Source organism: Amphiprion ocellaris, chromosome 13 (assembly GCF_022539595.1).
Source record: "Amphiprion ocellaris isolate individual 3 ecotype Okinawa chromosome 13, ASM2253959v1, whole genome shotgun sequence".
NCBI classification, from domain to species: domain Eukaryota; kingdom Metazoa; phylum Chordata; class Actinopteri; family Pomacentridae; genus Amphiprion; species Amphiprion ocellaris.
The window spans coordinates 12,123,409-12,137,363 of NC_072778.1; the positions used below are offsets into that span (position 1 = coordinate 12,123,409).

The 13,955-nt window shown below is 38.5% G+C and overlaps 1 long non-coding RNA gene across 1 annotated transcript in view; it reads right to left on the reverse strand.

Moving 5' to 3' along the window:
- LOC129350285 (uncharacterized) overlaps positions 1–3,889 on the reverse strand; it is a 241,405-nt gene extending 237,516 nt beyond the window's left edge. The window contains exons 1-2 of the long non-coding RNA XR_008603628.1: positions 3,727–3,889; positions 2,270–2,336 (exon numbers count right to left, since the gene is read on the reverse strand). This is a non-coding gene — a long non-coding RNA (uncharacterized LOC129350285). The remainder of the gene's footprint in view (positions 1–2,269; positions 2,337–3,726) is intronic.
- Between the last annotated feature and the right edge of the window lie 10,066 nt (positions 3,890–13,955).

Consider the following 13,955-nt stretch of genomic DNA (forward strand, 5'->3'; position numbering starts at 1 on the left):
GCAGGACTATATAGATGTAGTTCAAACAGATTTGACTAAAAGCATTTTTTTTAAACAACCTCATTCACAACAGATATTTGGATGAAAACTTACACTCCACTCATTTCTCCATATATAACAGAAATGCTAACATCTGGTATATATTGTGCTGTATTTTGATAACATTAAGATTTGAAATTACAGTTAAAGTCATAAATGTATTTGTGTGAATCATTTGTGTTGAAATGTCACCATTATAGGGATTGTGCATTAAGGTCTGGAAATTCATTTAATTTATAATTCCATCTAAATCCCCAGATGCAGTTACGTAATGAGTCAAAGTGAAAGTAAAATTAGCAGAATTTGCTGGAGCGACTATTAGTCGGCCTTTTTAATGGATAGACATCCTGTCCTTTGGCTCTGCTTTGAAAAGAGTAAAGGCTGCAGGTAGCGAGGAGGTAGAGGAGGCTAAAGACATTGTAATTAGTTATTGAATGGGGTAGGTGCCTGCTGCAGTGGACAATGTCAGCCAGTGTAACATGAGAGATTCATTGGGTGGGCGACATTTAGTCTATTTGCTTTCTGTCACCTCTCAAGACACCCATGGCTATTTTAGATAGTGTCAGGCTGTCTGGCTTTGGCTGTCCATCAACAACATTCTCAAGTCCAAATGGGGAAAACAGAGCTTAACCTTAAGATCAATGAAAACGTATACCTTGGTGATAATAAATCGATAGTTCTCCACCCGTATAAAGCAGCCTTTTAAATTCACAGACATCACAAACAAGACACTATAATTCCACACCGCCAATAAGTCATGGCTTCTGCCAAGTGAAAAGTTCCTCACAAGGCTACAAATAGTCCAATACACATAATCTGGCAAAAGAGCAGCATACGCTCAGCTAAATTGATCTAGATACTTGCAATATTGCACAGACTGAAGTGGCAATGTGGCTTTGGGAACATTTTGGCAGCCATGTCTGTTATGCAGAGAGGGAAACAGGAGCTCAGTGTTGTTGAGCATTGATAACAGGTGGGGGGCTTCTATGCATGTGTGCACGTGCACAGGTTTATGCACCTCACTTGTGTGTTTGTGCATGTAGGTGCATTTGTCTACGGGCCCCACAGGCACACAAGTGCAAAGGAGAGAGATATGCAGTGTTGGCAGAGTGAATGTGACTAATGCCTGATACTTGGACACTTGTACAGTTTCTGTTTCCCCCTCTGGCTCAGTGCTGGCCAGCGATCACAGGGAAGAAGAGCAGAACATCCAGGAGCAGTGCAAAGTAAGATTCTATGATATAGTGGTGGTAGGTCCTGTGACAGCGGGTATTTATAGCTCAACTGTGATTATGAGCTACCTTACAACAGGATTTACATTATGACTTTACAATGATTTTAATCTTCCAAAGCAGGACACCATCTCTCCAAATTTTAAATCAAAGCATGGAGACTTTAAAGAAGAGTCTGACATTTTGGTAAATATTCTTATTCAGGAGAATATTATTAGAAGATTGACAGCACTCTGATATCTGTGAGTTAAAACCAAAGCAACAGTCAGCAGCTGGTTAGCTTAGCAAAAAGACTGGAAACAGTAGGAACAGTTAGCCTGCATCTGTTCAAAGGTTTCAAAATCCCCTTACCAGCACCTTTAAAGCTATTTTTTTAGCAGGCTATACCCTGTCTTGGTTGTCTGTGCAAAAAATAACTAAATAAATAAATGTATAAACAGTAATTTAAAAGGGGGGTTATGTCATAGACAACATAATGTATACAGTCGATGGGTTATTTACAAACCACTGTAAGCAATGGCCAGGCAACCAACAGGGACTCCAGGAAGTCAATGCTTAGAACAGCTATGAATATTTTAATGTGGTCTGACAACATGTTGTAGCTTGTGGACCATTTGTTTTGAGCTTAGCCTCGGCTTAATTGCATGTTTCCACAAGAATCAGACCTCTGCCTCCCCCAGCCAACAACAAAACCAACACAATTTTAATTATATGAACTTTATCTGATAAGGCCTCCCACTATTCAGAACATGTTTTTTCAAACTCTTTAAAAAACAACAAATGACAAAAAAACAACAACAATAGGACAATTTTCTAATCTACCAATGACATTCTGCCATTTGGCTCCAGACTGGTCCACCACAATCAATCACACACAACTCGTCTTTGCCCTTCCCTGAATTTGTAAACTGATCATGCCAGTCTCTAAAAACACTAAAGCTGTGTAATGGGTAAGAGGAAATCAAGGAAGATTAAGGAAGAGGAAACATGGTACCTACCTTCAAAAGGGTGAAGTTGAAAATTGTGTGCTCTAGTGCGATGAATCCTAAAACAAGTGATGGCATCCTGTGTGAGTGAGGAATACAAGAGACAGAATGTAAACATAATAAATGATTAATTAGATGTTTGCTATTTTCCAGACAATGTAGCACTGAATAAATTGTAAAGTCAAAAGGAGGCAAGTGAGTGATTGAGTTGATAATCAAGTGTTCTACACAGAAGAAGCATTGCATAATTTGTAACCCAAACACATTTTTTTTTTTTTTACCAGAGAGGTATACTACAAAGCAAGTTTGACATAGCAACACTTTCTTTGTCCAAGCTGCCTTGACAAAACCTCAAAACCTAATCGGAGACAATGGGTATTATGATGGTGGTTATCTGTTTTTTTTTGGTAACTCAGGTTTTCTTGTTCAGGCTATGTGCTTGCTTGAATAAAAATTGATGCATCATTTGAGTCTTTATCCACACAAAATGGACCAATGCCTGTACTTGAGGGAAACAGGTTGCTCTAATAGTGAGCTATGAAGTATATAAAAACTATATTATGGCAAAAAGCAACACTGTCAGTGCAACTGATGCAAGAGGACTGCTAGCAGAAATTTGTTACATAAGTTAATATATTAGTCAAACCACCCAGTGCTCTACCAATGCAGCTGCTTAGTTTCTATTGTGACAGGCGCACATTTAACATGCTAGATCACAAGTAACAGTAATTTATGCTTCACAGCTAACCTGGTCTGGAGGAGGTTATTTCTATAGTTTCAGCTACAAAAGGCATCATCTAGTTCTTTTCTTGACGGTTCTCTGTGAGCAGTATAGAGTCTCTACTGCAGTGATTGGTTATATCTGCAAACATTTTGAGCTGCACGTTAATAGTCTCACTCAACAAAGTCATACGGTTACATTATTGCACGCTGTCTGCGTTGCTTTGCCATGGGAATCTGCATGTATACATTTGATAATGTGGAATAAAATGTTTTTGTGTTTGGTTCTGATTTGCAGCTGATAGAACATGGTTAGACTGTTGGTTTTTATCAAAAAGAACATTCAATGAAAAACATTAATTTTACTTCTATTTTGCCAAAAAAATAAAGTGATTTCTACATATCTTTTAATATGGGAGAGTGTGAGGCCTATATGCACTTCTTCTCTATCGTGTTCAAGTAAATAATGTTTAAAATTTAACAGCTCTAACATGCTGAGGATAATTGTTAACGTTGACTGTCACATCAGCAGTAAGCAGTTGCATTGAGAGTGCACCAACTGGTAAAATTAATATATTAACTTACAGGATTGCTATTTTTTTCCTGTCATTCCTATCTAGCATTGAATGCAACATTGGTGCTTTTTACCAGAATAAAATTCCTTATAGCGCTTAATTAGAGAGCATCCCAAAAGCAGATAATGGGTCTCACAGGCAGGTAGAGCCAAGAAAAACTTTAATAAAACTTACTGAGCAAAGCTGGAAAGGAAGCAACACTGAAACAGAAGGCAGCTGGAAGGTCCAGGAATAAACAGTCCATAAAAGAAGAAAATCACATTCAAGGAAACTGAATTCAGAAGTAATTGGGAGCTCAGCAGACACAGGAAACCCAGATGGCAGACGTGCAGGTAAATTGAAGAGATCACCAAAAGACAGAGAGACAGAGCTGCTATATATATATATATACACTGCTGCTGATTAGGTGATGAGGCACAGGTGAGACAGATCAGGGCGGAGTCACAAATCAGAACAGCAGGAAGACACAGTTTCAACAAGCAATCTGGTAAAGCATCACAGAGAAATTATGTTAATTCCAATTTTGAAATTTCACTTCTTTGAATACAGCATTTTCCTTTCAAAATGACAAAGAGCAGTGTATCATTTTCATAGTATCAGGATATCTTGTTTTACCAATACACACTGGGATACTGGGAATTTGGCTGCATTTTTCAAAAGGGCAAAACGAGCAAAAAGTTGATTGTTACAAGTTTTATTAAAATAAATTGGAATGACATAAATATTTATTTATAGATTTTTATGAGCTTAACATTTATTATGACAGAACACTGTCATTTTATGTATTCCATAAAAAAATACTGATTGAAAAGATTAACTGTCCCAATTTGTCATACTCATCCTTACCTGAAAATGGACATGGAACATATTCATAGAGCAAATCACATTCTTCATATGTACTCTACAATTCTACAGTTTCATTTAACAGACACTTTTTTCTACATCTGAGCGTAGATACACGAGACAATGAGATACCTGCTAAGAGCGTCAGGGCTTAAGGCTGTCAAATCATCACAAGCATGATTTCTTTGATGCAAACTGTTTGACACTATTTTGCACCCTTCATGTGAGTCTGCATATCTGCTGACTTTCCTGACGTACTCGCCCAGAGTTCATAGCAAAATTGGTGACATATATAAGTGACCTATGTACTGATCCTCATAGAATGAACACAAACCTAACATGGAGGCTGCAGAGAGGAAATTCACTGGGAGTAAGTGACAGCGTCTGTTGTAGAGTTCTTCAGTCCCACATCTGCATAGGATTTACAAATGTTACAAGTTCTTGAGTTGTGATTGCTTAAAAAAAAATTTATTATTTGATGAACTAAGCAGTTAACCAAACTTCACATGAAGCACAAATTAAGATAGATTTTTCTTTTTTTAATTTGGTGATGTGTTGTCTCAGATCAGCATGAAATGTCACAATCATGTGTTGCATTCCCCTTGCTCATGCAATAACAAGCCCGCATATATTTATACTCTCAAGTGCTACAGCTGTGACATCAGTTTATCTGTGAGGGTTTATTGCTCAGGCCTCTGGGTGGAGATTGGAATCAAGCCATAGACAAACAGAGGGAGCCACAGGGGAAAAGAGGAAAAGAAAAGCATATGGGAAATCTTACAAAACCAAACCAGAAACCAAACCTTAAAAAGAAATCCCAAGCCAAGCCACAAATATTCATCAAGAAAACTTTGCGAACAGCAGCCTCTTTGTTCAACATTAAAAATTTTAGTTTGGTTTTATCAAGAAGATCTTAATTGGTTCCTGAATTCCAGAGATGCACAATACAAATCATCATCATCTCATTGCACATAGTTGAGCCAGGCAGCCAGCCTGTTGTTAGCTTCTGCTTTCCACTCCTGCCCTCATGTTCCTCTCCTCATCGTCCTCATCCTCACCGTGCCCCCACCACCATCAGCTCAAGAAGGTCCTGCAGCAAATGTGTCAGTGATTTTTGCACATTTGACAGCATCTGCCTGAATGGTCTGTCCTTTATGGTCTGCAATTTTGTCTCTGTGCTTCTCTTGCAATTTGTCTTACCCATTTTGTCACTCTGACTTTTTGCAGATGTGATGTTGAAAGTCTCCCTTTAGTAGAAATCCAAGTTTGTTTGGCTTTTTTTTTTTTAAACCTTTTTTAAAGTGGTGTTTTATGTGACGTAGACACTTCATGAGCGACATAAGCCATCGATTCCATGGTCAATCCCTTTAATGTGCAAGGCTATCAATATCGTTAATTTTCTTCAGAAACAGTGCTGCAACCCACATGCCTGAATTACTCCATTGTTAAAACTTGCCATTGTGCAGTGTGGAAGTTTTGCAGTGCTTGTAGAGTTGAAGGTGAGTTAATGAGGGAGTGGTTGAGTGGTGGATGGAGAGAGAAGCAGGAACATTATAGATCTGCACATTCTATAGGAAGCAATGGTGTGGAGTTACATCTAAGCCATTTGGAGGTAGGAAGGGTTTTTTTTTCATCAAAACAAATTTGAAATGGGTAAACCTGATATGCAGAGATCCGTTATTAGGGCTTTGATCAATGACCAGAGAGGAATTTTAATGAAGGCACTCAGATCAAAGGAGAGGTGAGGTGTAAAGATTGGGTAAGCCTAGTGTCAATTAAGATAATTTTTTAAAAACTCACACACTATGGCTTGGTCTATGTGTTTCATGGGTGGGCCAGACAGCCACCCATCCAGTATCTATACACCGCTGGGGACTGGAGTCTATCCCAGCCTACTTAGGGTGAAGGCAGGGGACACCCTGGACAGGTCACCAGTCTATTGCAGGGCTACACACAGAGACCAACAATCACGCTCACATTCACACCTACGGGCAATTTAAAATCACCAATTAACCGTGTTTTTGGACTGGGAGGAAGCCAGGGATCTTCTAGCTGCAAGGTGAAAGTGCTAACCACCAAGCCATTGTGCAGCCCCTGATCAGACTGATTTTTTTAAAAGAAAGAAAAAAAAGACAGCTGTGTTGGTCTGAAAGGTGCTTTTGCTCCATGGTCAGTCCAGCCTTACTCCCACCGTCATATTAATGTTTTTATTAAATTAAGGCGACTACTTTTTGTAAGTTAATGTTGTAATAGTCCAAAGAAATCTACATTGACATGTGAAAGAACACATGATGTGAATTACAGTCTGAAGGATCAAAGTTCCATCTTGCTGTCTATTCTGTGTTGAGGATACTTTCCACCAGACTATAATTTAATAGTATGGAAATGAAGCATGAGACTGTTTTGGAGCATCACCTTTTTAAACAAAAATGGCAGGAAATGAGAAAAATAGAGGGAGAATGACATGAGGCATAGTCACTAATAACCAGTCTGGTAAACCAGTTTGTTCATAGACAATAGTTGATTACAATTTACTAAATGTTTTCAGGTAAAAGCCATTACAGGAAACAACTTTTAGGTTTCCAACCAGACCTGTTGTCTGTTCAATATGCCAGCAATTATAAATATTGCCAAGTCATAATGGGTAATGTTTTTTCCAGACAATCACTGGCTAGACTGTTCATCAGAGTGGTCTCCTCAATGATTAAAGGAGTAACCAAAGGCAAAGTAAATGTTTTTCTCGTTCAAGATTAACACCAGCAGGGAAAATTTTCTCAACTGGAAAATCTCAAATGATGTTGTGAAAAATGGCTCATGCCATCACCCATAAATCATTTGTAAAACCTTAAATAGCATTACAGCTCATAAACCCTTTTTAGGGAACTTATTAGAAAGTGATGCATTTGAGATGCACCATTCAGATATTCAAAAGAGGGTCTTACACAGAAAAGCTGTGCTGCTGAAAATATAGAAAAATCTATTTCTTTTTACTTTTTGCCTTTTTAAGAACAGCCTGGCTTTATGATATGAGCTAAAAAAGAATCATCCTCAGACATTTTGCTGAGAACAGCTTGCGAGGGTATTTGCACAGACTATACTGAGATCTGTCTGTTTATATGTGGGAAAGGGGATTTGGAGAAAAGGATATGGGCACAAAACAGGCACAAAATCCTGATGAAATGAAGAGATTATTTTCTTTTTTCTGAGCGCCACTCTTACATTACTCAAATAAGTGCTTTAATTTTGACAACATGTCTTGTCTTGAAACTCCCAGCCTTTTTTATTTCGGCCCATGACAGAGTTCGCTGCTAATCTTGGTCAACAAACCTTTGCCCACTATGAAAGACTTGTTGGCTTGGACTTGCCACGTGGGGAGGCTCCCTTTCAAATCACAGGTCAATAAGAGGAACTCTAATTGAAAGAGTCCAAAAGATCTGACTGAGAAGTGCCATGTTATTAACAGATCTGTAGACAGACTTGTTGGCTTTTAAATTGAGAGGGAAAGGAGCAGACCTGATGCTAGATAATCCATTGTTCCCTGTGGACATAAGACTGACTGCTTGGTTTCATCTGCAGCTAGAATATAGCCAGTAGGTCTGGCATCACCCAGCTGAACCAGATAGCAGGTGTAAGTAAGTCTGGGAAAAAAAATACTCCCAGAGATGGCTGACAGTATTCTGCACTAATAACTTGACAGCTTTAATATACTGAAAAACAACAGCAACTCATGCAGAGTCTGGAGAAAAAAAAAAACCCAACGGTAACTTGACAGTAAATAATGTGTACTCTGTTAAAGACGGGGGCGTGTGTCTCTGTTTCCAATGTCAAATGAGATAAATATCTTACTCCTGTGTGTGAGCATTCACGTGGTGTTTGTGTATGTGGTCCAAGCACTGCTAGAGAGACTGCATCGACTTGTGATGATACATGAGGAAAAGAGGCAGAAAGGGAGGGAGAGTAAAACTGAGCGTGGCAGAGACGGGGTTCATACGACACGAGACCTTTTCACCTTGAAGTTCTCCGCAACAAAAGAAAAAAAATGAGTAAACCACTGCAGAAACAACACTCAGACAGGGATCCATGGGCTTAATTTGGTGGAACTTTAATTTCCCTCCTTGTACAGCAATAAGTAGAGGACATCACACTGTTGTCAATATAATATTGAAATGTATCCAAGGTAAAATTAGAGTGTGGAATTAATCAGTAACAAGCCAATATGCAGGTCCCTGATTCTATTTTCTGTACATAAGGCAACATAAATCATTGTGAACCTCATTAAATGCCCTGCAAGCTCGAGGTAATTTCCCTGGGAGGCCGCTTGGCTCGAAGCCCCCAAATCCACAACACTGTCTTTGGTCACAGCAGGACCTGGCAACGCAGAGAGAGAGAGAGAGAGAGAGAGACAGAGGATCAGACAGAGAGGCAGATATAGACAGAATCCAATAGAGGAATAGCAGGAGGGAAAGATGGATGACTGGGTCTTGAATGATGAGCTCTCCTCTATCTCTCTTCAGCCACTGATAGTGACCCTAGAAGCAGTGGACCTGTAGTGATCGCACTCTGCTCTAGACTCGTCTTATATAATCAGCACTTGAAGCCCGCACGTCCACTGTCAGCACATTTCACACAGCGTTACTGTGTTTTAGCATAGCGTGCAGCCAAACTCCTAAGTTTAATCAGTTGTTTTCTGTCTGTTATGCTTCATTCACTCAGAGTCAGTAAAATGGAAAGAGCAACCAAACCCGTCCTATCATGTTTACTCATTATTCAGGGTGGTTATGTCCATTTCTAGCCTTATAGCAGCAGCTATCACACGCTGCACTGTGAGTAAATTCAAACCTAATTTCATGTCACACGTTTATACATGTTACTTTAGATTTAGTGAAGTGGAATCTGCTGCTTTGGGAAGCAAAGAGAGCCATCCCCCCTTAAAGAAGCATAAACTGAAGTTAAATCTTTGTTAAATTAACAACACCACAAGGTTGTTGTGGAGGAGGATGCTGAGGCAGCTCTGGAATGGATGCAATCAGCACTGTGATGGAATTGTCAAGATTAAACAGCCTCACCGGACACCTGCGTGAATGTGCCTGGACGTTGTTAGTCACATAATACTGAATGAGACGGTGATTTTGAAGCCTGAATGTAGCAGCTGATTCCAATCAGCAAATGTAATGCACAATTTTCTTTCCCCACCTGTTGTTTTTGTGTTGCATGTTTGTATTTTGCTACATAGGGTGTGTAAAGGACTCAAATTCATTATGGTTAAAATGTGATTTTTATTTTGAAATATACTTCTTGTGTTTTATGTTGCCATTTCATGCTATAAAGGAAGTTCGTTTGGAAGGTCACTTGGAGCGCACAGCGAATTACAAAAGTAAATGGTACACGGTAATGACGGTAAGAAGCACAGAGTAACAAGTGATTAAAAAAAAGGCAAAAATAAATGGGAGCGTAAGGTGTAACAAGGAATTTAGCTCCAGTTGAAAGTGGCAACAAGGTACGGTAGTTATATCTTCTCAAGGTTATAGTTTAAAGGAAACACGGTGGTACTTTTGAAGCCAGCTAATGTGACATTTCTGTGTTTTATTTCCGTTTTAGCTCTTACGTTGGTCCTAGGTTGAGCTACGCTGGTCTTAGTTGGACTTGCAAACTGCAACCTGGTTTATGACCTGTAACAAAAGACATTTGACCATCAGTCTTGGCTTTCACTAATTTCGACTGGTACGCTACAGGGTGTATGGAGCTTTTTGTATATTTGCTGAGAAGCTGCAGAAGTATGACTCCTGTCTGTATCTCTTATTTGTCCTCTATTTTGTGTTTTTGTGTGTGTGTGTTACACTCAAAATACATTTTTAATGTCCTATTTTTTAGCCAGTCGCTTATAAAACACTTTTAACTGTAGTTGTTTCAAAAAGTTTTTTCTGTAGAGTCCACACTGGGAGGAGGTCGGGCCAGATGGATGGGTCAACAACATGTTAGACTTTAGCCCACAAGGTCATTGATCATTTTCGGTTTTGTACCAGCAGTCTGAAAAGGTTTCTTCAATCATGAACAACTATATGGTTGTTTCTGTAACCATGTCAAAGGTCTTCTATCCTTCATAAGTTAGTGTTTTTTGCAGAAAAAATGTTCTTTTAATTAACTTAACCGGGTCTTTTTTTAATGTCTTAACCATGATTGTCAGATTTCAGCTTTGGAAGGCACAAATAAAAGCAATCATATATGTTGTTCTGAAGGACATGGACAAACAGTATATTTTGCCTTTTTTTTAGATTATTAATGATTATTATATAAGATAGACCATAGAGCTTTCAAATTCCTGAAATCCAACCTCAGAATTACATTTAGGAAGTCGACTTGGACAGTTTTTATCCTCTTCATTGGCTGGACCCTGAAGAATCATCTGCCATGTGGGAAAGTCCTTCTGAAAAATCAAGATGCTTACAACCAAAAGGGAAAAAAGAGCTTATTGAAACAACATCTGATTGCATGCAGTGAGTATCTGAACACTGTTCCACCAGGTACAAACTGTACGGCTTATTTGTGTGACAAAGCTGTAATCCTGTCTTTCGTTACTGTCTAAATCTTGATTTGTACTTTCCTGTTTTTAATCTACAATATTTTTCCTTCCTATTTCCCTTTCTTATCCTGTTTCTTTGCTCTGTAGCTGTAATGTGAAATTTGTGTCTCGAACTGCTGGATGCACATGAATCGCATCCATTCATGCAAACAAGTATGCCAGTTTTCATTCTTAATATCGACCATTTCTTATTAATTTGTTGTGCAGTTTACATGTTGTGGTTAAGCTGTCACCCAAGGGTACAGACGCAGTCATGAAAAAGCCACAGCAGCTCTCAGTGAATAGATCACAAAAGCGAAAAAAAAAGGAGCTGGTGCCAAAACTAATTCTAAAACAAAATGGTTGTTTACAGTTTAGCGGAGATCACACCACAATATGAGACAAACTGCCTCTGGGAATAATTTCAATTGGACTTTCCATTTTGCAATCAGTCAGGCGTGAGCCACACTCTGTTTCTTTAACTGCAGCCTCTGTGATTCAGCAAGAAGCCCCAGCCGGCGTCGTGTCGCTGGAGACGCTGGTCAGTGTTTACCCACTGAGAGTCACAGCGATGGTAGCTGTCACTCAAGTGGAGATTATTACCAGGAAGTGCAAGCAATGAACTCTTGTGTCATCCATTATAATCTATATCTGCCTCATTTTTCTCTTCCATCAGGACAGTATAGCTGCTGAAACCTGTCTCATCTCGTGTAGATCAAAGCTGCTGCAATAGGGGTGTGAAACCATACTATTACATGACTACAGTTCTTCATTGAATTTCAAGGCCGTTTCAATTTCACTGAGCTCTCATCGAAAAATATAATTTAACAGCCATGTGCAGTTAATATCTCATTTCTTAACTGATGTACCACAAGGTTAAAACAAGGAGTATGCGCCTTTATGTGACATATGCGAGAGAAGTAATATGTTTTGGAGTGTTGGTAATAGGCTGCCGAATGGGCTCTAGAGCTATGATGGAGGGCTGATGTTCCTAAATGACATTCGAAAGACAATACATTCAGTTCCCCAAATGTCCTCTTTTCATTTCGTCTTCTTGTTTTTTTTTTCTTTACAGCAGACTGATGACCGAATCCTCGAAGATTCACTAAGCCACTCGAGGGGAAGGCATCCTAGAAAGACATCTTGCTAAAAGAAACTCAGTCAATTTCTTTATGAAAGAAATACTTGAACACTTCAAGAACTATGCTCAAAGATGGTACCACTTTTGTTAAATATTCAAACTTAAGCAAACCTGCACATATTATGTGCATTTTCCACCATTTAACATGGTTACAGATGTATGCATAAAATCACGCAGATTATAAAAAATTCGCCGTATGCGTGGTAAAAGTTTAGTCAGGTAGTCAGTACAGCCATCGGCAGCTTATGTTGTGCTATGTACTTGCACAGCATAACTTCATCTTTTACCACATTTGTCAGGGCATCGGATTTGGGACGCACGAACATCGCCATCATTGGCTGATTCTCCCTCTGATGTCTATTCCTCTGGTGCGGTTTCAACTTAAAATGTTGCTTTGCATCATTCACACCAGACGCTGCCACCTCCACGTCTCACACAAGGACAATATCTTCAGTTCTGCCACTACAATGATGCAGTTGATTATTGTTTTATGGTCATTTTTTAAATGAATTATGTTTTGTTTTTTTGTTTGTTTTCACAGATTTTTAAATTAAGTGATACAGGTAAATATCTGGTGGAAACAGCTATGTTTGAATATGTCATGTTTGTTGAATCCACACAAAAATATGTTTACATTGCTACCAAGATGTCAAGTGTTCATTAGAGAACTTTGTTGCTGGTCGAGTTTAGTAGAAAGCAATGCGCATTTCCCAAATGTCAAATATTCCTTCGATTTTCTTTCCTCATGATGCTCTTTTCTTCTTGAAATGATCAAGTAACTCCCCTACTATCAAGTCAATGTCATTTTGACAACTGAAAATCTTTAAAAATAAATATATTTTCACTGGAAACTTTGCATATGTCACTGAACGAGGCCACTTTGGCACTATTTTAATTAATAAAAAATAAATAAAAGAACTATACTGCATAAGTGCTATAATTTGTTTTTACAAAGTAACTAATCTGTCAAATTAAGTTTTTTTTTAATTGATTTTGTGCAATTAATCATTTTTGGGGACAAGGTGTCACTTTCAGTTTTCTACTTGTGGATATCTGACATGAGAGCGCACTTGTCAACTCTAAATTGGTTTGTTCTGAGTGACAAGCCATATTGACCAACCGCAGAGGAACAGTTCAGCCCTGCTGGCTGCTCAGGGACTGACTTCCAAATGATCGCAGCGTGTCTACCGAAAGCTGCTGCAGCGGTAATGACAGCACATCGTGCACTTCTGCACCCTGCTGGGGTTGCAACCGGCGTTTCTACACCTCTTTCATCATGGAGAGGCCCTGCTCAGCCCTGTCATCCCCACAGAGGCATCACTGAGCAGGGAGGGGACATGAGAGGCTGAGGAGGCAGCAGGTTGTTTTTCAGCTAGTTATAAAAAACACTCCAATCGTGCTAATTGCTGACTCAGACCTCACAGAGCTACTTCGTTTGTGCTTTAAAGCTCCAATAAAATATCACTTGGAAAGAAATATTATAAACCTTATATTCAGCTAAAGTATAGACAGAGGTGGGTAGTAACGAGTTACATTTACTTTGTTACATTTACTTGAGTAACTTTTCAAAAAAATGTACTTCTGAGAGTAGTTTTACTATGCCATACTTTTTAGTAGTCTTTTCACCAAATACCTTTTTACTCTTACTTGAGTCATTTTTTGGATGACTACTTTTTACTTCTACTTGAGTCATATTATTTTGAAGCAACATTACTCTTACTTGAGTACAAATTTTTTTTATTTTTATATATATATATATATATATATATATATATATATATATATATATATATATATATATATATATATATATATATATATATATATATATATATAGATATATATATATACATATATATA